The 27649-nt window shown below is 36.4% G+C and overlaps 1 long non-coding RNA gene across 1 annotated transcript in view; it reads left to right on the top strand.

The window, feature by feature from the left end:
- The first annotated feature begins 3114 nt into the window (after positions 1-3114).
- The window catches only part of LOC144321607 (uncharacterized), a 30774-nt gene continuing 6239 nt past the window's right edge, over positions 3115-27649 (top strand). Inside the window, exons 1-3 of the long non-coding RNA XR_013387211.1 lie at positions 3115-3171; positions 16664-16779; positions 21800-21915. This is a non-coding gene — a long non-coding RNA (uncharacterized LOC144321607). The remainder of the gene's footprint in view (positions 3172-16663; positions 16780-21799; positions 21916-27649) is intronic.

Genomic DNA, 27649 nt, shown 5'->3' with positions numbered 1-27649 from the left:
ATTCCCAATCATCCTAACAACACACAGGGAAAATGCCAATATTCCAATTTTATCAGGGAGATAATGAAACTTAAAGAAGTTGAGGAGTTTGAGCAAAATGACACAGCAAGAAAAGCAAGGAGTATGATTGGAATAGTACATCATCTCGTTTTATCAATCTTACTCCTTATTCAATAAATGAGCACAAAATACCTTCTAAAGAAAGATCATTGTTAAAAGGTTACATTTTTAACATAATGAAGGCAACTGGTAAAAATGTTAAAATATCATTAGTAAGTGTGGTTTGCTTTCAAATACCAAAGATAAAAATACAAAAACATTTTTGGGATCTTTATTGGACATCCAAGCTTTGGGAACAAACCAAGGCAATGGTCATGCTTCCTCTGGAACACAGCTAAGATTTAGTGGGTAGATTAAATTTAGTTTGGAGCCACTGTATGCCACCACCTCTTGTAAACCAAATGTTAGATCCTCTCATTGTCATCCTATTTGCAGAAAAGTATGCTTTCATTGATTTTAATGTGCGAAATGTTAAGATCTTCTCTAACAGAGGAATCTTGGAAACCATCTGTCCAAGGAGAAGAGCCTATTCTCAAGATGACTATAAAAGAATGAAAAGTATTTATTTATTCACACTTAATCTTAAAGTAACTTAAGAACTTATCATCTCGGGGATCCCTGGGTGGCTCAGCGGTTTAGCACCTGCCTTCGGCCCAGGGCGTGATGCTGGAGTCCCGAGATGGAGTCCCACATCGGGCTCCCTGCGTGGAGCCTGCTTCTCCCTCTGCCTGTGTCTCTGCCTCTCTCTCTCTTTCTCTGTCTCTCATGAATAAGTAAATAAAATCTTTTAAAAAAACTTATCATCTCTGATAAGGAATTTGAATAGGATGAATGAATAAATAAATAAATGAAGGAATGAATTGGGAGGAAAATAATCTTTCTTAGCTTTTGCAGGGAGGGGATGGGCCTGGATGTGCTGAGCCTTAGCAGTGGCTCAGAGAATGGTGGAATCAGGCCTGAGGCTCACAGATGAAGCCCCATCTCATGGGATCTCAGATGTAAGAGATTGGCAGGGAAGTCCGGGGATGAAAAACACCTGAGCGCCAGGTGCTCAGGATCCCCCCTCCCATATTCTCTATGAGAAGTTTGGCTCACACCAGCTATTACAAAACCCCCAATACTTGTGGACTCTATACTCTCCCACTCATAGTGGGGGTCCACCTGCCCCAGAAATCAGGCCAGGTGCATAGGCTGCTGCTTCAGCCCAAATGCTGTGTGTGAGAGGGACCCATCCAAGTCAGAATGGGAGAGTAAAGTGTGCTCATGCTGGGACAAGACTTTCCCAGAGCACTAAAGGCCCAGAGCAGTGACCCCTGCTTCTGGTGTGGAATGCTAGGGCTGCAATCTAACATCTGCCAATGGCCAAGGCCTCAGCAACCCAGATGTGCTGTTCTGTTGCACATCCTCATGATCACTTCGTCCCAGCATCTGAGGAAGGGTCTAAAATTTGTCCCAGGTGACCAGTTCTACCTATTCCTTGAGCATCTGCCTTGAAGGGCAGCCTCAGGGCATTAGTCTCTGTGGCTCAGCACATCTGTGGTTGGTGAGTTGCCACTCTTTCACTCAATTCCCCCAATCACCAAATAGGCTTTCTTTTTGAATACCATGGTGGATAGCATGGGCCAGGTTCTGTTCAGGTGGGTAGACTGTGGGGTTTCCCCGGGAAGGACTGGGGAGTAAGAAGAAAGGGAAAGATTTCTTCTTTAATCCAAAAGCAGCCATCCAAAGGCATCCACATACAGAAATCTGAACGGTTGGATGGGCAAGGGTCTGTCATGGCCATGACTACCCTGACTTGACCTTCTCATCTGCAGAGTTTGAGAATTAGAGTAATGTTGCTTATGTCTCTAAAATTTAGTTCCAAAATTCTCTGAAAACATTCTCCTTTCCTTACACTGACTTTGAGATTGATGGAAAATGTAGATTACCATAGCTCCCTAACTCCAAGGCGAATTTTAGTTGTTTTACTGTGATATCCTTTCCAATAATAGATACAAAGTTATTCAATCATTTGTTTTTATGATACTTTACGACATATTTTTACCTTGACTTCTTCTTTCAACTATAACCTTCTTAAGAGCAGTGACAAAATAGTGACAATGACTTACTCATCGCTGAACCCCCTTGAAGTGACAAGCAACATGTCCAGCACATGTCTATTGTATCAGAAAGACTTTGCTGTATGACAAGCCACTCAAAAATTTAGTGTCTAAACCAACAAATATTTATTATTTCTCACAATTAAGGGGTTAAGTTGACATTTCCTCTGGACTAGCTTGGTCTAGAATGGCCTTACTCACATATATGCTGGTTGGCATGTTGCTTAGTTTGTGAGACTCCAGCTGAGGTGGTTGAGACGGTCTGCCTCCTGTGGTCTCCCAACCTCCAGGAGATTAGTCCAGTCTATATAAATAGTAGAAGAAGTATTTCCAGGAGCCACAGAAGTGAAGCTCCAATTTATAGGCACTTTTTATTCCCCTGCCTAAATCATGTTTGCTAATGTTGGTCACAACCAGCCACATGACCACACCCAGATTCACAGGGTAGAGGAAGACTCTACATCAGGATGAGATGAAATGAAATACTCATATTTCTAATAAATACTAGTATTTTGTATTAGTATTTCTATTTCATACTGTAGGCAACATAGAAGCAAGAATGCAAGGATTTTGCAATATTTCTCTCTGTCCACGACCTGTTTGGACTACAATAGTCCCCCCTTATTGGTAGGGGGAGATTCATTTCAAGACCCCCAGGAGATGCCTGAAACCATTGATAGTCTAAACCCGATTTATACTATGTTTTTTTCCTATACATAACTATGACAAAACTTAATTTATAATTTAGGCACAGTAAGTCATTAACAATAATAAAATAGAACTATAACAATATATTATAATAAAAATTATGTGAATGTGGTCTCTCTCTCAAAATATCTTATTGTACTGAACTCCCCCTTCTTGTGATGATCCGAGATGATAAAATGCTTACGTGACCAGAGAGAGTGAGGTAAATGACTTAGGCATTGTGACATAGTGTTAAGTTACTATTGACCTTCTGAGAATATGCAAGAAGGAGAATCATCTGCTTCGGAACTACAGTTGACTGCAGGTAACTCGAAAGTACAGGAAGTAAAATCTTGGATAAAGCTGTGAGGGGGACTACTGAATAGGTCTGAGGGAAAATGAACAATGTAGCTCTGCTTGTCAGTTTACTGGAGAAAAGGAAAGAAGTATTTCTTCCTTATGAATATCTCCAGTACTGCAAAATACAGGAATGGAACAGAAGCAGAATAAACCCTGAGATATCTTCTCTAACAGATGTTCAATAAATCCCATTTTAAAATGTTCAATTTTATTCAACCAAGGTTTTGTTAATGTGGAGAAATGCAAAGAGCATATATTTTGGTATTTTTTAGATAATAATTTGAATTCTATCTCAGGCACTTACCACCATGAGACCTTGAGAAAAATACTTAAACATTTACCCACAGTTTTCTCATTTATTAAATGAGATCATCATACCACAGAAGACTGCTTTGAAGATTAAACAATGCAACATATGTGCTTTACACAAGCTAAGCACACAAAAGTTGGTTTCCTTCCCTATATTCATATTGACTTCCTTTCATTTAAGTAGTAATATATACCTTTCATTCCTAAAGTTTTGTTTGTTTTAAAGATTTTATTTATTTGAGAGTGCATGAGTGGGGGGAGGGGCAGAGGGAGAGGGAGCAGCAGACTCCCCACTGAACAAATGAGCCACAGAGCTCGAGTTGGAGCCCACGAGTGAAGGAGAGCTATCCCAGGACTCAGAAATCATGATCTGAGCCTCACGAGCTGAAGTCAAACACTTCATTGACTGAGCCACCAAGGCATCCCTTAATTCCTAAGGCTTCAAAATGTTTTCTATGTTAAGAGCTAACACCCACACTTAATGTATGTATATATGTATACAGTAAAACTATTATGACTCTTACAAGGTTCCCAGAGCTGTTATAAATGTTCTATGAGAGTAATTAGTTTAACCCTCATAAGAGATCCATGAATTTGGTAACATCACCACAATTTAACAGAGAAGAAAACTGGACCTAGAGATGTCTCTAACACCAGATAAGAAATGAAGCTGAAATCCTAACTAGAGCAGTGTGTCCTGGTATGTCCTCCTAATCACTGCATTAAGCTGCCATACTATCTAAGATAAAAATTCACTGCTGCTGTAACTTATAACACGACTTTAAAAATCAATCTGTTCTATTGATGAAACTGAAATGTAATTGTGTCTAATTTAAAATACGTAGCAGATATTTTTCCATATACTTGGAACTTATTCCCCCTAACAAAATAGCTTTGTTTTAGAGGAAAAATCTAGAAAAGGGAACACCAATCCACAGTTAACTGCTTGTTTTCCTAAAATTGTTTTGGGATATGGCCCAAATTCAAGAAAAATGCCATGATGTTACAGTCTTAGTTGGTTACTACAGTGCCTTGCAGTTCAGAACACACGATGTTTTAAGTTTGCTCTAACAGGAATGGGTTGAATATATAAGAATACGTCTCAAACTCATCAAACTTGGAATTAAAAATGGGAAGTCATTTTGAAAAGGACAAGGATGTGGTAAAATATTCAAAAGGTCAAAGGCAAATTCTGTTATACCTAAAATAGTCATGCTTTTTCACACAGTTACAAATACCACCTAGGGTACAAAATTCTACAACCATCCTAACTCTATTTGCATTTGTGAAATGCTAAGAACATACTGGACAGCATTTTGATAGAGATGTGGAATACATTTTTTAAAAGAAATTCTTATAGAGAATTCAATTCAGCATTAACTAACAAAACCAAATCAACTAGATATACTCATGTAATTCAATACTGAAAATATATAATAATGAGAAAAACCCAGCATCTTTTACTGCATTTTCCTGAAATTATTGTATTTTTACATTATTTTAAGCCTGAGTTTATTTCTTTAACTGGCATTTCCATTTCCTGATGCAAATTTATTATTTTTTTTCAAATCTGGAGCAACATGTAAGAGCCTTTTAGCCATTAGAGTACAGTTATCATGCTTTCTCTGCTCTTTTTGCCCTCTGATTTATACACTTAACCATTGTTTGATAAATGATTTAATCCATTTTTCTCTATTTAGGCAGTAATTTTTTAGTAGCAAAGAGCAGAACAAAACATAAAAAGGGAAGAATTTTTAGAAAGTTATATCAAGGATTCCAAGGGAAGGGCAGACAACGTTCTTCAGTAGATTTTAATAGGGATAAAAGCCACCAGGAATAGTGGCATTAATGCTTTCTATGTGTTTCTTCTCACTCGGATTTCTTTCACCTCTTTGTCTCTCAGTGGATTCAATCGCCAGTCTCTGAAGAGGTGATTTCTCTGGTCTTTGTGCTCCTCTCAGACCACCATAGTTGACTCAGACTTAGTTTTACATCACTTTCCTGTTGAACTGACAAACAAATGATCTAGTTTTTGTGTCCTAATACCAAATTCCCAGAGGAAGCATAGAATTATCCTCACTTAGACTATGGATTGATATCTACTCATTTGGTCAATTAGCTTGATAGCAAGAATTCACCTATTATTTGAAGGTGAGAGTGTTTCAGAAAAGGAGCATGTGGACTGGACAGAACTTGAAAAATATCTTTCCCTCTCATAATGACCTAGAGCCATAACATGGTATTGTTATATCCCAGCATACCTTATAGTTCATTTAATCAGGCTCTAGATTGTATTACAGCAATATTTTTGGAATTTTAATACCTCAATTTTCAAAGAGACCAATGATTGCAAACCTTCTGGAAGATTTTTTGTTTGATATTCATTTTATTACTTGATTAAAGAATGGCGTTAAAAACAAAAAAACAAAACAAAACAAAAGAATGGCGTTGATATATATTTGAATAGTTGCAGTTCAATTCTATGAATAACCACTGCTTGTAGAACTATTGAAACAAATGAGATCTATCATTAGTCACATGTGTTATTATTGAGACCAGTTAGGCTATAGTATTCCTTTAGTGATGCTACTAGAAGCCTGAGTCAAGAAATCTTGTAGATCATTAATGCATCTTACCCAACTCCACTTACCAATTATTTTAATCACAGATTTAATTTAAACAAATAAGTGTTCTTAAGATCATGAAAATGGGATAAGTCAAATAATTAAACTAATGAATTATTATTAGTCCTTCTTATATTATAAATCATGGTGATTTATGATTGGAAAATAGATGTGATAACCTTTATAAAGCTTTAGTAATTTTCTTTACCCATATTCTTGGAAATTTACCATATTCTCAAAAAATAATATTTTCTTTACCAAATTCTCAGAGTATTGAGGAAACCAACTTAGCCATGAAATGATCTTGTATAGGCCATTAAAACCTTTAAATACACTGTTTTTTATTCTTGAAACATGTTCTAATGAAAACATATGCATTTTTTTATAGTAGAGAATGTTCTTCTATTTGATTTTTTTTCCACTTACTTATCAGATACATTTATTTACTGTACTATTTGTATCACAGGTTTGTACTGCTTCGAGTGAATAAATGATAAAATTGTTTATTTAGTTTATAGTGTGATAGGCACTTTGTTAGATAGGGATACTGAGTGTTCAATCCCAGAACTCTTAGAATTCCTGAATTATTGATAAACTCAACTCATTACAAGTGTGGCAAATGCCTGAGAAATTAACAATGACAAAAAGAAGTCACACAATTGATATTCTAGTTCAACTTTGCTTTCAACATCTTAAATTTCAGGAATCCTGGAGGTGTTTTTGCTCTTCTTTTTCTTATGAAGATAGTAGGTATACACTGAACTTCCTGCACAATACTAGTGAATTCTTTGAATATTCAAGATACTCATATTTAAAATGTGCTTTATAGGTTGGAATTAGTCATTTGCTTCCAAAAACAAACTATGAAAAGGGAAAATAGTAACTTTATAGTGGAAAAAACTAGTAAACACTACCTCAACCAAGTGATCAGCTATAACATCATCATCAGTGATGTCTTGAATCCCCTAACATGATGTAAGAAAAACATTTGTCTCTTTCCCAAAACTCATAAAGCCTCATCTAATCATGCAACAGACACCAGACAATTCCAAATTGGGGCACATTCTCTGAACTTGACTCCTTAAACTGTCAAACTCATAAAAACAAGGAAACTTGGCTTGGCTCTTCAAAACTGTTAAGGTCATCAGAAACAAGGACATTCTGAGAAACTGTCACTAATCAGAGGAGACTGAAGAGACATGACAACTAAGTGTGATGTGGTACCTTGGACTGAATCCTGGAACAGAGAAAAGATGGTGAAAAAAACTGTTGAAATACAAATATGTCCTAGTCAATAGTAATGTATGATATTAATTTCTTAAACTGGATAAATATCCATGGTTATATAAGATGGTAACATGAAGAGAAACTAGCTGAAGCATAGGCAGGTCCTCTCCATGTGATCTTTGAAAATTCTCTGTTAAGTTAAAATTATCCCAAAACACAGAATTTATTTTAAAATACATAATTTAGATAAATATGGTTTTATGCATGAGGAACTATTGACGTAGTTCTGCTTTTCAATTTTGCCACTTTATCATTTTTCTATTTTGTTTTACTCTTGAAAGAAATAAATGTTTGATAATGCTTAAGAGCATTTTGTTCCTCAGTTTTTATATGGATATCAAGACAAAAGAAAAAAATAGCTATATAAAAGGTCTGTTGTGTAATCCTTTACAAGCTTGGAGTAATAACTAATTCGTTAATCATATTTAGGATACTTTTAAGTGTATCTGATAATATGCATTATTAAAAAGCCTATTCACTATTCAGAGTTCTTGAAAGCCTTTTAGACACACAGTACAAAGTCTCTTCAAGTATCCTACCATTATTTTTCTTTTGCTAAATTTATTTCAAATGTCACACTCAGTAATGTTATTGAAGGCAGATTATTGACAGTTTCCATTCATGGAGGCCTTGCCCTTGCCAGAGTGCTGACTGACTATCTTCCCCAAGGAATGCATTTCAATGTTATTTCAAATATAAACATTTTTGGGTAATATTCCAATTGTTTCTTCTTTGTACAAAAGGTTAAGGTAAGTGGTTAAATCTCCCTCCACTGAACTGCGATGAATGAGTGGGATTGGTACCTTTGGTGTTTATTAATTTTAAATGGAAATTGTCATGTTTTGCTTATAAGAACTTTTTGCTGAATTATCAAAGATTTCTGTCCAGCCTTTGTGAATAACAAGTATCAGAGGAGGTGGGTAGATGGAACAAAAAAGCTTGATGGACATACAAAATAACAGAAGCTTCTCTAAAAACAGCCTATCATCAAAGGATACCTGAAACTTAGTCTTTGAACAGAAAATCCAGTGCTACAAGTTAAATACATCTTTTTTTTTTTTTTTATCATCAGTAAAGCTCATTCTGGATTTTACTGAGGGTCTAGTCAATGCAAGGAGCATGGAAAAAAGAAAAGGCAGAAATAAAACTGTCTCTATTGACAAATGATATGATTGCTTATGTAGATAATTCCAATAGTTCTATAAAAAGCTATTAGAATTAATTAGTGGTTTTAGCAGGGTAGTAAAATGTAAAGCCAATATACAAAATCAACTGTATTTTTATGTACTAGCAATGAACAACTAGAAATGGGGGAAAATGCTTTTTATAACAAAAATATTAAATACTTCAACATTAATCTAGTAAATTCTTAGTAAAATGCATATGCTATCCATTGCAAAACACTGATGTTAAGAAAGCAAAGGAGACCTAAATATGTGATATATACTGTGTTCATATATAGAACACTTAATACCATAATTTCTCCTCAAAATGATGTAAAGCAATCACAACGACAAAAAAATCCCAGCAAAAATTTTTTTGCAGAAGTTGGAAACTATATACTAAAATTTATATGAAAAAGCAAACTGTCTAAAATAGCCAAAAGAATTTTGATAAAGAGCAAAGATGGAGGAATAATACTAACACTTTTCAGTACTTACCCTAAAGTTATACTAATCAAGATATTATGATATTGGCAAAAGAATGAATATACAGATAAATTTAGCAGAATAATGAGCCCAAAATAAATCCCCTATGTATGTGGAATTTATTTTTGACAAAGGCCAGTTTTGACCAAAGCAATTCAATGGATAAAAATAGTTTTTACATATGGTGCTAGATATTGGACATTCATATGCAAAAACATATGAACATCTATCTATATACTATAGACCTAAATTTTGCTGTCTGGATGGCTCAGTCAAATGTGGTTCTTGATCTTGGGGTTGTGGGTTTGAGCCCCACATTGGGTATAGAGATTATCTAAAAATATATATATTTTTTAGATTTTATTTATTTATTCATGAGAAACACAGAGAGGAGAGAGAGAGAGAGGCAAGAGACACAGGCAGAGGGAGAAGTGGTCTCCATGCAGGGAGCCCGACATGGGACTCGATTCTAGGTCTCCAGGATCAGGCTCTAGGCCAAAGGCGGTGCTAAACCACTGAGCCACCCGAGCTGCCCTAAAACTAAAATCTTAAAAAAAAAACAACTGAAAATTGTAAGATGTCACTATTTACACATTGGAATGATTATAATAAAAATAGTAAAATTAAAACATAGCAATACCAAGTGCTCATGAAGCTGTTGTACAACTAGAATTTTCCAAATCAATGACTGGAATTCTCAAACATTACTGATGGGAATGACAAATGGAAAACACCTTGACATTTCTTGTAAAATTGAATATCTACTCACAGAAGCTATCAATCCTACTCCCAGGGATTTATCCAAACACAGTAAAATTTATGTTCACAGAAACATCTATGTGTGGATGCTTATAACAGCTGTATTCATAATCACCAAAAGTTGGAAAAGTTACTAGTTACTTTTTTTTTTTTTAAGTTACTAGTTGGCTAGTAAATTCATAAATTAACAATGGAATGCCATTCAAAAACAGGAAGATATAAACTACTAATACAGGATGAATTTCAAATGTATTTTGCTAAGAAAGAAGTCAGACTCAATGGGGTAAATCCTATGTAATTCCAATTATATGGCATTCTACAGTGAGCAAAACTACAGGAAGAGAAAATCAATCAACAGTTATTAGGCCTTGTGGATCAAAGGAGGGTTTGGTTTTAAAAAGGCACTAACCTTTTAATCTAAAGGTTATAAGAATAGGTACAGATGATACAGTTAAAATGTGATAGCGTTTTAGGCAATAAGTAACAGTAGTTCAATATTTGTCATTTGGCTTTATAATAGAATTATTAACTCAACATTATGGAGGCCATGTAACCAATAGGCTTTAGGCTGATCATTTCCTCTAAAGTAACATTTTCAATTCCTATATCATATTTCAAAAGGGATATTTGAAAAAACACATAGAAGTAGTTGTCCAAAATCCAAGTGTTTGATAACCATGTCATATTTGGAATATTTGAAATAAAGTTTAACCTAAAATAATTATTTTTTAAAAGGGACATAAGAAAATACAAGTGCCACGAAAAAGCACCAGCCTGTACACTTTGTTTCTCTAGATAGGAGAACTCAGACACATTGTTGAAGTTCAGGCATGCTTAGGTTCTAAATAAAGACAGCCATCAAGTGAAATTGAAATTTCACGAGAAGTAGCAACATAATTGTACCTGAATACTTTTGGTCAAAAATTGGGTAGCCATACTTTAGAATACTTTGCAAGAGATTATTTTATTGATAAGCAATTTAACTAATCATAGGGGCTATGCTATAGTGGTCATGACTATATAGCATATGGTCATGACATATGCCACAGTTATGCTATGCTAGTGGTCATGACTATTCATGCATCTCTATTGATCTATTGAACATCAATATTAAGACAGGCATTGTGCACTGGGGACAGAAATATTTTATTCAGCCTCCCTAATAAAAATTTTCTATATCTAATGAAGGAAAGTGACTGTGATATTGTGATTTATAGTAAGAAATATGTATTTGGTCATCACCCAGGGCTCCTGGCTCAGAGCTCCTAAAACCCTTGGAATTTCCTAAGTGAAGAGAGCAACAAAAGTGTCTTTTGTTATATTAACGAGACACTTGGCCTGAACCTAAGGATGAAAGCTGGTTGCCAGTGGAGCTAGATGTGTGATCAGAGGTTTAGAACTTTCAATCCTCCCCCTCTCCCTAACAATCTCTGAGAAAGGGTGAAGGCTAGAGGTCAGATCAATTATCAAAGGCAAATGATTTCATCAATCTTGCCTATGTAATGAAGGCTCCATAAAAATCCAAAAGAACTAGGTTTAGAAGCTTCCAGGTTGGTGAACATGTGGAGATACCAGGAGAGGGCACACAAGCTCCAGCACGCCCCCTCCCATGTATCTTGTCTTATGCATCTCTTTCATCTGTTCCTGAATTATGTCCTTTTTGTGATAGGCTAGTAATCCAGTAAGTAAAATGCTTCTCTGAGTTCCGTGAGCTGCTTTAGCAAATCATTTGAACCCATGGAGGGGGTTGTGGGAACCTCTGATTTAGAGCTGTTGGTCAGAAGCAGGTGACAACCTGGGTTTGCAACTGGCATCTGAAGTGAAGTATAGAGATAGTCTTGTGGAACTGAGCCTTCAATCTTTGGATTCTGATACTATCTCTGGGTACATATTTGAGTTGAATTTTAGGGCACTCAGCTAGTCCAGAGAATTGCTTGGTAGTGCATGAGAGAAGCCCCCAATCCCACCCCACCCCACCCCACTCTGCCACTGCCTCTTCCACACACACACACACACACACACACACACACACACACACACAGTGGAATTGGGTCCAGAACCTAATTTAGAGACATACACAAATGATTATAGTATAGTATGGTAACCACATATAAATTTATGTCAAAGAATATTGAGAACACTGAGGAAAGAGAAATTGACTAACATTCCCAGTCCTATTGTTCCAGAGTAAGAGACTGTTTCCACACAGAAAAGAAATATCAGCTAAAAGGGTGAGTGATTGGTTTTTAAAGCTGAGAGAACGGTTTGTATTTTGTACAACCATGGGAAAGAGATGGCCATGTTCATAAACCACAAGTAATGTATTTCAGCTCAAACAGTGGTTTGCAAACCTGATTTGTGTACTGGGGCAGAATATCTAGACTTTGAAAGCATATGAGCACAGGTAAATATTAACAGATTTATTTTTAAATCCTCAATTTCCTAAATTTGTTTTCATAAAACTAATGTGCTTAAGAAAGCACCCTTTTTTTAAGACTTCATGAAGGTGGATGGAGAATTGAGGCATTAGAATCTGTGCTGGGATGTTTTACATTTCAATGTATTGTGCAGTGGGGCAGAGGGAATAATGACAATTATTACATAAAAATCATGCTGCTTTTCATATTAGATTTTCTAAAAACATATCGCTATCAAGGGAAAGAATTTGTAAGAAATATGCAACCCAGCAGACCATTATTTTTTCCTGGTGACAAACCCATGGCAATGTTCTGTGCCTTGCCCATCTATCTTACAATGAGATTTTCTAAGATTGATATAAAGCAGGGAATAAATACCCAGTCTCTGAGAAGCAGGTCTTCTCTCCATTCTCATTAAGAAAATGCTTGGGGAGACCTCTCACATATCAGGGTCTTACATATTTTGCGTAATATTAAACATGAAAAAGTTAATAATCCTACTTTTATTTCCAACAGATCAATGTTACTTTTCAAATAAAAGACTTATAAAAGAGGCTAGTTAATGTTTGAAATATATGTGAACATTTATTCAGACTCATTTAAGATATAGTGCCACTAAAGTTTGCCAAGAAATTTATTGGAAGCTATAAATCCATTCTCATTTTTCATTCAAATGAAAGTTTCCTGCTCATTGTTACTTGTCAAACACTCTTCTGCTTCTATAGTCATTAGAACTAAATGCATATTTAAATATAGATTAGCTTAATCTGAGTGTTTTGGATTTTACTTTAAATAACATATATATTAAGTCACTTACAGGGTTTTGGAGCCCTTACATACCAGCTGGTCAATGCCTTCTCTTTTTTGGTTGCTAATTTCAACAAATTAGACTAAATTTCATTTTGAAAAATGGAATAGTCTTTGTACACTTACTTGTAGGACAAAAAATGTTCCCAAAATTCAATTTAAGACATAATGTCCTTAATGTTAGAAAATTTGTTTTATTTCATTAAGATTAATTCCTCCTTCTTGAATGCTGACATAATGTTTTAGTTTAACAAAACTGTTTTAACAAAAACAGTTTTTTAAGTGTAATGGTTTTCAGCCATGAAAAAAATCTGGCTAAATGTATAATAATCCTTAAATGTTCATATCACTGGCCCATGTGGCTTGCCTTCAAAAGGTTCCTCTAGATAATCCAGAATACTAAAATTTGGCCTGAATGTACAGCCCTTTGTTCATAAAGGGAAAAAAGTCCTACTATGTACAATCTGTTCTTTCCAGTGGCAAAGCATAAACAATGTGCCTTCTGATGAAAGCATAACAAAATTATCATTGAATAAGTTTCGGTAAAAATTTTTTTGGTTAACCTTCAAGAAACTAAAAAATTAAATGACTGGTAATGACAAAATAATAACTATTTTTCAGGTCAAGTGATTTTTATTTTGGGCATTCAACAACAAAATTGAAGGAAGTCTAATCAAACTGTCAACCACAAATCTTTGAAGTAATTTTTTATGATATAACGCAATGTGGTTATTGTCATATATCTCAGGAGTTCAAATAATGAGTGACTTTGAACTAATAAAATTTCTACTATTCCATCCAGTTATCTGCGAGAATGAAGCATCTCAGATTTTATATCTATACAAAGAAAAGCCATGTCATCCATATATTTAAAGGATGTCTTCCCAATAAATTATTGATTTTTAAGTTGGATACTTACTATCAAATGTCCAATATATATCATTTTGAGGGAATATTTGTTACTAATAGTTGCATTGCTAGTTCAATTCAGAATACTTTAACTCTTAAATCCATTAGTCACCAGAAACCCAAATCGGTTCCAAATACATTTTTATTGGAGAGCCTTAGAAAATAGATGTAGTCATCCAACTATGTGGAGGCAGAGAGCAGAAGAGAGCTTTTAAGAACAGGATTGAGAGAGGGACAAGAAAGGAAAGAGCCATAAAACTTAATGGTGACAGAGCCAGAGAGGTAGGAGGCAAGTTACAAGTGACAGCTTAGGATTCAAACATTTTAAGAAAGAAAAAAGTAAAAAAACAAAAGCAAAAACAAACAAAACCCCAATATTATCAAATACTGCTGTGAGCTAAGTCAGGTAAGAATTGCATCATATCTACTGGTTTTAGTCACTGGTGATCTAAAGCTTTCTAGAGCATCACAAGCCTGTCTCAAATTGCTAAGAAATTTAAAAGATATTGCCTGGAGGTGAGGAAAAAAACGTTTTTTAGCATTAGACCCCAAAACACAAACAATCTTGCCTAATATAAGTATTAACAGGGCTTTATTTTTACATGAGATTTACATGATTATTTCTGTATATCCTCTGTAGCTCCTATAACAATGAATATTGTTTTAGCCCAAAGGAATCTACCCAATGTATTTTCTTATTCTGTGAATATTTTTGTATTAAGTTAGTTGGAAGTCTTAAACTAGTCTTTCTCAACAATGATTTATATTTAGCTCACCCGTTGCCCTTGACTATTTTCAATAGGACTGATATGGGAGAAAAATAATAGGTATGTGCTTGGGCATTAAAGAAGTAGTGAAATGCATTACTTTTAAGGCTTTCTGGCAAAGAAACTCTTATCAGTGTATTATTTAAAGGTATAGTCTCAAAAGAACACCGAACTAAAACAAAACAAAACAGAAAAACTATCCACAAACATGAAGCTGAAAATATCTTAAATTTTAGTAACGAATGTTTACAAATATATATATGTTAGAAATAGACTTTGACAAAGATACTAGAAAGTGGCTTATTTCTTCTTTGCCAGTTGGTGTAAAATGTGCTTATCAAGATATTACGTTAAACAAACTTGATTTTTAAATGGGAGAAATTCACTAGTATGTAACAACATTTCTCAAGATCTACTTCTTTCTTTTCTTTTCTTTTTTTTTTTCTTTTTTAGATTTTATTTATTTATTCGTGAGAGACAGAGAGAGAGAGAGAGAGAGAGAGAGAGAGGCAGAGACCGGCAGAGGGAGAAGCAGGCTCCACAAAGGGAGCCCAATGTGGGACTCGATCCTGGAACTACAGGATCACGCCCCAGGCTGAAGGCAGGCACTAAACCATTGAGCCACCCAGGGATCCCAAGATCTACATTTCTATAAAGACTATGAACATGATAAAACATAACAATTTCACTCAAGACAGTCAAAAAATTCCTTTGGGATATGATTGACCATTTAGAAGAGCAGAGGTTCCTCCCAAAATTGAGAACAATTTTGCATGGCCTACAAAATCATTTCAACAAATATCTAACTTGAATGCTTTGAGGTTGAGCAGAAGATCTCCACCTTAATGAAAGACTGCTGCGTCCTACGTCTTTCCCTCCCATCATTGCACTCATTTAGCAGTCTAACCCTGAAGGTTTAGAGTCTCTACCCTTGCATTAGAACTCTATTCCTGCCATACTGAGCAAAAAGTGGGTCAAAAGCAGGAAATATTATTAACCTGTATATTTAAATAGATGTACTAGAATTTGTTTGCCATCCTGGGCTTACATATTCAAGGCTTACAGTGATGTGATAAGAGTTCAGACTATGTGATAGAGATGTACAATGTATTTAAGAGAAATTATGGATTACTGCTTGGTTCATCAAGGTTTCTTTTGTCCTCCCAGCATGAGATACTTGAGAGATATGCCAGGATCTAGTGGCATATCAAAAAAATAACTTGACGTCTGTCTAGAGTTACCTATTAGCACTGGGTAGAACTTCCCTAGGTGCTAACTAGTACAAAACCTAGTTAATGGCAGGATCAGTAATACCTATCTGCCAGTAGATAGATTAGTTGTATGTTAATAAATGTTTCCTTTTTTAATAAAAATTTTATTTTAGAATGTTTTAGATTTTCAGAAAATGCAGATAGTATAAAGTTCCTATATATCATATACTCAGTTTCCTCCATTAATATTTTCCATTAATATGGTGCCTTTGTTCAATTAGTGAATCATTATCGATACATTGTTATTAACTACAATTCATTCTTTATATGGATGTTCTTAGTTTTAACCTAATATTCTTTCCCTGCTCCAGAATCCCACCCAGGATATTGCTTTACATTTAGTCACTGTGTCATCCTAGGCTCCTCATGGTGTGGCAGTTTCTCACACTTTCTTGGTTTTGATGATCTTGCCAGTTACAAGCAGTACTGGTTGGATATTCTGTGGAATGTCCTTCAATGTGACTTGTCTTAAATTTCCTCCTGATTAGACTGGGATTATTGGATTTGGGAGGAAGATCATGGAAGTAAAGGGTTATTTTCCTCATGTCATATCAAGGGTACATATTGTCAATATCATTTACCTGATGATGTCGACATTGACCACCTAAGATAGTATTCGTCAGGTTACTCTAAAACTATTCTTTCTTTCCCTTTTAAGACTGCCCTCATTGGAAGGAAGTTACCACATGAAGTCAATAGTTAAGGAGTGGGGAATTCCATTTCACCTCCTTGAGGGTGGAGTGCCTACATAAGTTATTTGGAAATCTTCAGCAGGTGAGTTTTGTTCTGTTCTCCTCCAGTGGTTTATTTATTCAATTATTTGTATGAGTATGGTCTCTTGGATATGAGTGTATTATAACTTTGTGTCACTACCTTATTTATTTCCTCACTCAAATTGTTCCAGCTTTGGCCTTATGAAGCTCTTTTAATTAGTACCTGTATCACTTTTACATAGCTCTTTCATTATGGATTTTCTTTCTCTTTGTTTCTTTTTCACTTTGTTTTTCTCTTTTTTTTTTTTTTCTTTTTTAGTACTACCTTACTCTCTGACACTACAAAATGCCCCAAGAATATTTTGTGTATTTCCTGTCCCAAGTAAAAATTTTAACAAATGATTCTTTGGAGTAGGGGAAAGCCTTCCTTTGTGGATTTGCTAACTTCTGTGCTACAAATACTATCCTGTGGCCACTTTCAAGCTATGAATATAATGTCACTGAATGCACAGTTGGGAAAGGACAGGCAGTAGCACACCATTATATTGAGTTTTTACCATATAGCTGCAGTAGACCTTGCATATTTAACTTCAAGAGCATAGATACTATAAAATATAGTAAAATAATTAGAGAGATCTTTTTGGTGTCTATTACATTTATATTTAATGTAATTTAATTGTAGGTTTAAAAAGTATAATTTTTAATAATGGCTAAGTTTAACAACAGTCTCACAAAACTCATGAAAATTTAACAATTGGCTCTCACAAGGCAGATATAGCATACCACTGAACCTGATCTAAACAAATAGGGAAATTTTATTATAATTACCATGACAATTACAAAGAAAGAGAAACCTGTTTGAGACATGCTTGTGTTATTAGAAATGTGTGAGCATTTTATATATGTTGTTTTAATTTCACATACAAACCCATAGGACACGGACGCCTGGGTGACTCAGAGGTTGAGCGTCTGCCTTTGGCTCAGGGCGTGATCCCCCGGGTCCCAGGATCGAGTCCCACATCGGGGTCCCTGCATGGAACCTGCTTCTCCTCCCTCTTCCTATGTCTCTGCCTCTCCCTGTGTATCTTTCATGAATAAATAAATAAAATCTTAAAAAACAACAACAACAACAACTCGTGGGACAAGTAGAAGCAAGGAAAAGTTAAGGAACTCCAAAAAACCAGAGAGTGAGTGCCATAAAGTATAAAGGATAATTGTCATATGCTTTTACTTTTAAAGAGTTCCCTTTTGGAATGCCTGGATGGCTCAGTCGGTTAAGCATCTGCCGCCACGCCACCGACAGGGGCATGATCCTGGAGTCCTGGGATCAGCCTGCAGCTCCCTGCTCAGTGGGGAGTCTGTTTTTCTCTGTCCCTCTGCCCCTCCCCATCTGCCCATGCTCTGACACTCGCTTTCTCTCTCAAATAAATAAAATCTTCAAAAAAATTCTCTTTTCTATTCTCTACATTAAAGAAGGGAAAATATATTTTCCTTTTAATATTTTGAAAATTCATTAGCTCTACTTGCATGTTTCACTTTTACTTAGGCCACAGAGGGACAAATAATTGATTACTGACTTTTACAGATTAAAGAAGGAGGCAAGGGTTATGGAAAACATGCAAGTTGGCATAGAAAATAAACATAATGTGGTAATTACATTCAATGTAATTCAGTTATAATTAGTCACAACCATATCATAATAATTAATTCCATTTAGAACACTTTGTGATATTAAAGCAGTCTTTGGTAATTGAAATACAGAAAATTCCATGCAGCATTTCTTAAAAGCTTTAAAAGTGAAGTATGTTGGCACTGGCATTTGGATGGGGTTAACAAGTGCCCCATAGCAGAAGGATAAGCTAAAGATGGTGAAACCATCGGAAGTTTCTTTACTTTTAAAAATATTTAAGATGTTTTTATAATATTACTGGCATATAAATTATCAAACTGCTACTCTCCACATAAAACCTTCCCTGAAAAAAACTCCCTTCTAACACATTTACCCCAATATGGACTGTGCTGTGCTAACTGTATATGAAGTCATTTCTAAAGCTAATCAAACAAATGTTGAAAAAGCCAATGGTACCCTAGTTATAACCCCCAATGACAATGATACCATGGGTTCCAATGTGGCTAACTTTGTTTAATGTTTTAATGTTTGTTTAATGTTTAAGAATATGGTGAGCTTTTACATCTCTTGCTTCAAGATGCCATACTGATTTTTAGCCTCAGTAATTAGTTAGCATTTATTTAGAAGATTTCCTATCTCCAGTAATAGATTTTATAGTAAAATACTCGTTGAAAGTTTCTTTATGGAAATTAATGGATTATTATTAAACACAATTGTAATTTTTTAAAGATATTTTTATTTATTTGAGAGAGAGAGAACATGAGTGCCCATGGGGAAGAGGGGCAGAGGGAGAGAGATAACTAAGCAGGATCGACATCCAGTGAGAAGCCTGATGCAGGTCTTGGTCTCCTGAGCCTGAGATCATGACCTGAGCTGGAATCAAGTGTCAGACACTTGATTGACTTAGCCACCCAGGCACCCTGCTGCAAACAGGGCTCCAGTTTCTTTTTAATGTGGCTACTAAAACATTTGAAATAACACATGGCACGCTGTATATTTCTACCTGACAGTACCAGTAAGCTATGCTCACTCAAATCACAGGTGAGAAAGGATAGAGATGCTTTCAATAGCAAAAGCAAAACAAAAGCAGCAAATGTTAATTCTTGGAGGTAGGCTCCTGGAGAAGATGCTTTCTCCACAGATGAAAGCCATTTGGCTGACAGTTGAGGGAAAGGACATTAGTATAAAGGGGTTGAGGTTTACATTTTTGTTCCACTGAAGAATTTTGTGGCCCTGGACAAGCTATTTAATCTAATTTCTCACCCTTCTCTCTGGTAAAAACATGATGTTATTAATTTTATCTAGGAGTGTTCTGGAGAATAAAAGAAATAATAGCTAGGCAAAGCAACTGTGTTCTTGGCTTGGTACATAGGGAGCACAAAAGAAATGCTAGTTGTATGGTGATATTCTGATTATGATTATTGATAAGCATGATGTAGACACCTAAAGGGATTAGATAGTGATAAATGATAATCAACACCTAGAATGAAAAATGTAAACCGTACAGCAAACATGTTCTCTGAACACAAGGCATGCTCTAGGCACTGTGCTGAATACATTAAGCATTTCATAGTTAACGACAACAAAAAATAGTAAATATGATCCATGATAGCAGTTTGGTAGAATAAAGTACAGGGATCTTTACTTGTTAAGAAATGAAAAAGATACTTGTGTTCTTTAAAAGTAGGTGTTCTGTGAAGGTTTTAATTTATATAGACTATGATCAACAAGAAAGTAAATGTTCACTAAACGTTGTTAAAAGGGTTTCTCTTGACATTAATCAATTATTTGAAGTCAGTAAATATTTAATATGTCAAATGTTACCCAGTTTTATAATTTCTCTGAGTAAAATAACTAGATAGACTGTACTTTGTTTTTTATAACAGATATAAAGAATTTCTTATTTAAAAATCTTTAATTTAGGGGCGCCTTGATGGTGCAGTCAGTTGAGTGTCAGACTTTTGGTTTCAGCTGAGGTCATGATCTCAGAATTGGGCTCAGCATGGAGTCTGCTTGAATTTCATTCTCCCTCTCCTTCTGCCCCTCCTGCTTGATAAATAAATAAGTAAATAAATCTTTAAAAAATAAAAATAGGGGGTCCTGGCTGGCTCAGTCAGTTAAGCATCTGCTTTCAACTCAGGTCATGATCCCAGGGTCCTGGGATCAAGCCCCATGTTGGGCTTCCTGCTCAGCAGGGAACCTGCTTCTCCCTCTACTACAGCTTATGCACTCTATCTCTCTCTCTCAATTTCTCTTTCAAATAAATAAATAAAATATTTAAAATAAATGAAAAATAAAAAAACAAAAATCTTTAGCCTATTAAATAGGAAGACTTGTAGCTTTCTTTTTATTCAGTGAGAGTGCTTGCAAAAGAAGGGCATTAAGATTATAATTATTTGTATTAACAGTTATATCCTAATAAATTAAAAATATTTAAAGTTACCAAGATTGGTGGAAGTCTGCTAAACCCATGGCTAAAGAACAAAAAATATATGTCTTATCATCATTTTAGATTAATTCTGAAAAACAGCAGTGCGCCTTCAATGGTCAGAGAGGTTTTATCTTTGAGAAGGGAATATAACTTTCTTATAAATGGAAAAAGGCCATTTCAAATTTTCTTGCAGACTACTAACATCACATTACTGGACAATTTTGCTTTCATTGTGGCTAAAAGGTGAAAGGGAGAAAATAGATCTGGAAAATGCCAATAGGATCTTTCCAACTTCTGAAGTTGTAAAGCAAGTAGTAATCAATTCTTTCCTGATGGAACAAAGATTAAAGGCTTTTAAAACAGCTTTTTTTTTTTTTTTTGGCTACAAAACATGTACTGTCAACAGACTCTTAAAGACTTCTGGAAGGTATGAGTGCTCCAAAATTTAAAGATGAATTATTTCAAATCAAATGAACCAGAATGGTGGAAGAGCATTTTGTCATGACTACTCTGATCAGTAACTCCTAATATTAAAAATTTTTGAGAGGGATCCCTGGGTGGCTCAGCGGTTTAGCGCCTGCCTTTGGCCCAGGGCGCGATCCTGGAGTCCCGGGATCAAGTCCCGCATCGGGCTCCCGGCATGGAGCCTGCTTCTCCCTCCTCCTGTGTCTCTGTCTCTCTCTCTCTCTCTATCTCTCTCTATGTCTATCATAAATAAATAAATAAATCTTTAAAAAAAAAAAATAAAAAAAAAATAAAAAAAAAAATAAAAATTTTTGAGAAATATACTGGATTTGATCCATGTTATGTATTTCTTTAAATCAGGAGCAACTACTACAAATCTTTTAAATGAATTGTTTAAAATATTGAATGTTTATGAGTCTCTTCTTTTTTCAAAGAATTTTTAAAATTCACAGATCTTTAAGGTTAATATAAGCACTTAGGATATGTAGCAAATACTCTATTTTACATACATCATTCCATTTACTGTTCAATTCAACTGTTGTATTCATTTTACAGTGAGAAAGTTGGGACCTAAATGAGTAATGAGTCCAGGGATTACAGCTGGAAGATGTAGCTTATTAACTACAACAGCCTAACGCCAGAGCCCAACTTGAGCAATTAGAAACCAAACAGTAAGTTACCTTCACAGATTCTCCAACTCCTGCCGGAGAAAGTCAACTTAAGAGGTCTGAAGAAAGGCCCAGTAACCTACCTTTGTTACAGGTATAATAAATACAGTGTTGTTTGGTTTTGTCTTGTTTTCCCAGTGCTGTCTCCACCCAGTTTTGAGACCCTGGCTATAGGCCAATCACTTCTCCTTCCTAAACAGCTTATTAAAGTCTATACGAACCACCTCCCTTACCGGAGTTCATACTCTGGTCCACTAAATGCCCTCTAATTGCCCCAGGACCAAGTATCAGACGCAGCAGCCCCAATGCCCTGCAGCCTCTGAAATTATTCAAGTGAGCCAATCCACAGAGATGCCGAAAAATCCAGCTAACCCCACCTCATTTGTGATAGGAGAGCATTCCTCTACTGCTGCGGTTTACTGTTACCCATGTAACCCCCTGCAGGACGAGGCTGGCAGCCTTCTCTTTTGAGTTCTGCCTTTCATCTATTCAAGAGTCAGTGTGCTGTGTCTCACCATTAGAAGAATCCTAGTCTTACAAAACAGTTGACACAGTGAGCAGGATAGTATGGCCATAATCACTCTTGATTAGCCTCTTGGGGGTCTGCTCTTGGTTTACTAATTGGTTCCAAAGCAACCCAAGAGCAACTTGAACAGGAACTTGAGCTTCACTTTAGCCTTGGTACCTTCATCTCTGTCTGCCGGTGGAGGTTGCTACATCTCTCTGTGGAAATATTCAACACAAGCAGTGTTCACTGGCTAAATCCCAGGGACTAGGGCAGTAGGAGGATGGGCCTCTTGAAGATCACTTTCCTGGGATCAGGACCTCTCATATATGACCTCATTAATTAACAAGTCACTAACTCCACTACTTTTGCATTGGACAGCCCAATTCCACCTGTTCTTAAATCTAAAAAAAAAAAAAATAAGTAGTGCCTCACAGTGGATTACTAAGACCTGGAGGCTGTGGTCCCATTCATTAAGGCCCCAAACCCAATACCTAGTATTTTTAAAATTGCTAACCCCAGTATGCCTGGGTGGCTCAGTCAGTTAAGCATCTGACTCTTAGTTCAGGTCTTGATCTCAGGATCATGAGTTCAAGGGCCAACATGGAGCCTACTTAAAAACAAAAATCACCCCAAAATTACTAACCTTGTCTAAGCAACAAATGGTAAATATGTTAGTATTATAGATTTGACTGCTAAGTTCTGTTCAGCGCTTTTCAACAGCTTCTTAGTCACTGTCACCTTCATCTCTGAAGGAACACATTGTACTATTATTAGACTAGCATTGAGTACCTAAGCAGCCACGTCATCACACACAGTCTTGATAGACAAGATCTTAACTACATCCATCTTTCTTCAGGAATACAGATATGACATTGCATTGATGACAGCTCCTCCAAAGAGTATGGTTCCCATACTCATTAAAGACATACAAAAACACCATCTTTTAGTCCTTTATAGCTCTGGAGGCCACATATTCCTCATTTATAAATTTTGTTTAATCCCACTGATGTTGCTACTTATGAGTCAGAGCACTTTAAATGGGGCCTGCTCCTGCAAAAGGCTTTGGAATCTGTCTAAATTAAAATCAATAGGCATTCTGTCAATGCCCTCACAGACTTTGTCACTGTAGTTTTAGCAGCCTGTTCTCACACCTTCTAGAGTCTCTGGACATAAAATCAGATGTATCATTGGCCATGGTCCCTAGTGCACTTGGAAACAGGAGTGCACCATATTCCTGACTGATATTTATACAAAGGAGATCAAAGACAAGTCCTAGGAGGGCTTTTTATTTTTTTTTAGTTTTTAAAAGATTTTATTTATGTATTCATGAGTGGGGGTGCAGAGGGAGAGGAAGAAGCAGACTCGCGGTGGAGCTGGGAGCCCAATGTGGGATTCGATCCCAGAAACCTGGAATCATGACCTGAGCCAAAGGAAGACACTTAACTGACTGAGCCACCCAGGTGCCCCTAGAGGGCATTCGAAGCCTGAAATATGAGATTTAAAAAAATAGTAAGGGAACAGTTAAATTTACATTATTAATAATAATGATCCACATTTTTATTTTTATTTTTTTTATTTTGTTTTATTGGAGTTCGATTTGCAAACATATAGCATAACACCCAGTGCTCATCCCATCAAGTGCCCTCCTCAGTGCCTGTCACCCAGTCACCCCAACCCCCCGCCCACCTCCCCTTCCACTACCCCTTGTTCATTTCCCAGAGTTAGGAGTCTCTCATGTTCTGTCACCCTCACCGGTATTTCCCACTCATTTTCTCTCCTTCCCCTTTATTCCCTTTCACTATTTATTATATTCCCCAAACAGTATATTAATGAGACCATATACTGTTTGTCCTTCTCTGATTGACTGACTTCACTCAGCATAATACTATCCAGTTCCATCCACATCGAAGCAAATGGCGGGTATTTGTCATTTCTAATGGCTGAGGAGGGATCCCTGGGTGGCGCAGCGGTTTAGCGCCTGCCTTTGGTCCAGGGCGCGATCCTGGAGACCCAGGATCGAATCCCACGTGGGGCTTCCGGTGCATGGAGCCTGCTTCTCCCTCTGCCTGTGTCTCTGCCTCTCTCTCTCTGTGTGTGACTATCATAAATAAATAAAAATTTAAAAAAATATATATTAATGGCTGAGGAATATTCCATTGTATACATAGACCACATCTTCCTTATCCATTCATCTTTCAATGGACACCCAGGCTCCTTCCTCAGTTTGGCTCTTGTGGACATTGCTGCTATAAACATCGGGGTGCAGGTGTCCTGGTGTTTCACTGCATCTGAATCTTTGGGGTAAATCCTCAGCAGTGCAATTGTTGAGTCATAGGGTGGCTCTATTTTTAACTCTTTGAGGAACCTCCACAGAGTTTTCCAGAGTGGCTGTACCAGTTCACATTCCCACCACAGGGCAAGAGGCTTCCCCTCTCTCCACATCCTCTCCAACATTTGTTGTTTCCCGTCTTGTTAATTTTCACCATTCTCACTGGTGTGAGGTGGTATCTCATTGTGGTTTGATTTGTATTTCCCTGATGGCAAGGGATGTGGAGCATTTTCTCATGTGCTTGTTGGCCATGTCTATGTCTTCTTTGGTGAAATGTCTGTTCATGTCTTTTGCCCATTTCATGATTGGATTGTTTGTTTCTTTGTTATTGAGTTTAATAAGTTCTTTACAGATCTTTGATACTAGCCCTTTATCTGATACGTCATTTGCAAATATCTTCTCCCATTCTGCAAGCTGTCTTTTAGTTTTGTTGACTGTTTCTTTTGCTGTGCAGAAGCTTTGTATCTTGATGAAATCCTAATAATTCATTTTTGCTTTTGTTTCCCTTCCCTTCATAGATGTATCTTGCAAGAAGTTGCTGTGGCCAAGTTCAAAAACTTGGATGTTGCCTGTGTTCTCCCCTAGGATTTTGCTGGATTCTTGTCTCACATTTAGATCTTTCATTCATTTTGAGTTTATCTTTCTGTATGGTGTAAGAAAATGGTCTAGTTTCATTCTTCTGCACGTGGCTGTCCAATTTTACCAGCATCATTTATTGAAGAGACTGTCCTTCTTCCAGTGGACAGTCTTTCCTGCTTTGTCGAATATTAGCTGACAACAGAGTTGAGGTCCCCTTTCTGGGTTCTCTATTCTGTTCCATTGATCTATGTGTCTGTTTTCGTGCCAGTACCACACTGTCTTGATGATCACAGCTTTGTAGTACAACCTGAAATCCGGCACTGTGATGCCCCCGGCTCTGGTTTTCTTTTTCAATATTCTCCTGGCTATTCAGAATCTTTTCTGATTCCACACAAATCTTAAGATGATTTGTTCCAACTCTCTGAAGGAAGTCCATGGGATTTTGATAGGGATTGCATTAAATGTGTAAATTACCCTGGGTAACATAGACATTTTCACAATGTTAATTCTTCCAATCCATGAGCATGGAATATTTTTCCATCTCTTGGTGTCTTCCTCAATTTCTTTCAGAAGTGTTCTGTAGTCTTTGGGGTAGAGATCCTTTACCTCTTTGGTTAGGTTTATTCCTAGGTATCTTATGCTTTTGGATGCAATTGTAAATGGGATTGACTCCTTAATTTCTCTTTCTTCAGTCTCATTGTTAGTGTATAGAAATGCCACTGATTTCTGGGCATTGATTTTGTATCCTGCCACGCTGCCAAATTGCTGTATGTGTTCTAGCAATCTTGGGGTGGAGTCCTTTGGCTTTTCTATGTACAGTATCATGTCATCTGTAAAGAGGGAGAGTTTGGCTTCTTCTTTGCCAATTTGAGGGCCTTTTATTTCCTTTTGTTTCCTGATTGCTGAGGCCAGGACTTCTAGTACTATGTTGAATAGCAGTGGTGAGAGTGGACCTTCCTGTCATGTTCCTGATCTTAGGGGAAAGGCTCCCAGTGTTTCCCCAGTAAGAATGATATTTTCTGTGGGCTTTTCACAGGGGGCTTTTAAGATGCTGAGGAATGTTCCCTCTATCCCTATACTCTGAAGAGTTTTGATCAGGAATGGATGCTGTATTTTGTCAAATGCTTTCTCTGCATCTGTTGAGAGGATCATATAGTTCTTGTCTTTTCTCTTGTTGATATGATCTAACACATTGATTGCTTTACGAGTGTTGAACCAGCCTTGCATCCCAGGGATACAACCCACTTGGTCATGGTGGATAATCTTCTTAATGTACTGTTGGATCCTATTGGCTAGTATCTTGTTGAGAATTTTTGCATCTATATTCATCAGGGATATTGATCTATAATTCTCCTTTTTGGTGGGGTCTTTGTCTGGTTTTGGAATTAAGGTGATGCTGGCCTCATAGAATGAGTTTGGAAGTATTCCATCCCTTTCTATCTTTCAGACGGCTTTAGTAGAATAGGTATTATTTCTTCTTCAAACGTTTGATAGAATTCCCCTGGGAAGCCATCTGCCCTGGACTTTTGTGTCTTGGGAGGTTTTTGATGACTGCTTCAATTTCCTCTCTGGTTATTGGCCTGTTCAGTTTTTCTATTTCTTCCTGTTCCAGTTTTGGTAGTTTGTGGTTTTCCAGAAATGCATCCATTTCTTTTAGATTGCCTAATTTATTGGCATATAGCTGCTCATAATATATTTTTAAAATCATTTGTATTTCCTTCATATTGGTTGTGATCTCTCCTTTTTCATTCATGATTTTATTAATTAGAGTCTTTTTTCTAATAAGGCTGGCTAATGGTTTATCTTTCTCATTAATTCTTTCAAAGAAACAACTCCTGGTTTTGTTAATCTGTTCCACAGTTTTTCTGGTCTCTATTTCATTGAGTTCTTCTTGAATCTTTATTAACTCTCTTGTTCTGCTGGGTGTAGACTTTGTTTGCTGTTCTTTCTCCAGTTCCTTTAGGTGCAATGTTAGCTTGTATATTTGAATTTTTTCCAGTTTTTGAGGAATGCTTGTATTGTGATGTATTTCCCTCTTGGGACTGTTTTGCTGTATTCCAAAGATTTTGAACGGTTGTATCTTCATTCTCATTAGTTTCCATGAAGCTTTTAAATTCCTCTCTAATTTCCTGGTTGACCCTTTCATCTTTTAGCAGGATGCTCTTTAACCTCCACATGTTTGAATTTCTTCCAAATTTCTTCTTGTGATTGAGTTCTAGTTTCAAAGCATTATGTTCTGAAAATTGTTCTGGACAATCCCAGTCTTTTGGTATTGGTTAAGACCTGATTTTTGACCCAGTATGTGGTCTATTTTGGAGAAA

This window comes from Canis aureus, chromosome 10, assembly GCF_053574225.1.
Source record: "Canis aureus isolate CA01 chromosome 10, VMU_Caureus_v.1.0, whole genome shotgun sequence".
Classification (NCBI taxonomy): Eukaryota; Metazoa; Chordata; class Mammalia; order Carnivora; family Canidae; genus Canis; species Canis aureus.
The sequence above is the reverse complement of the archived record's forward strand: the minus strand, read 5'-3'. Positions and strand labels throughout refer to the sequence as shown.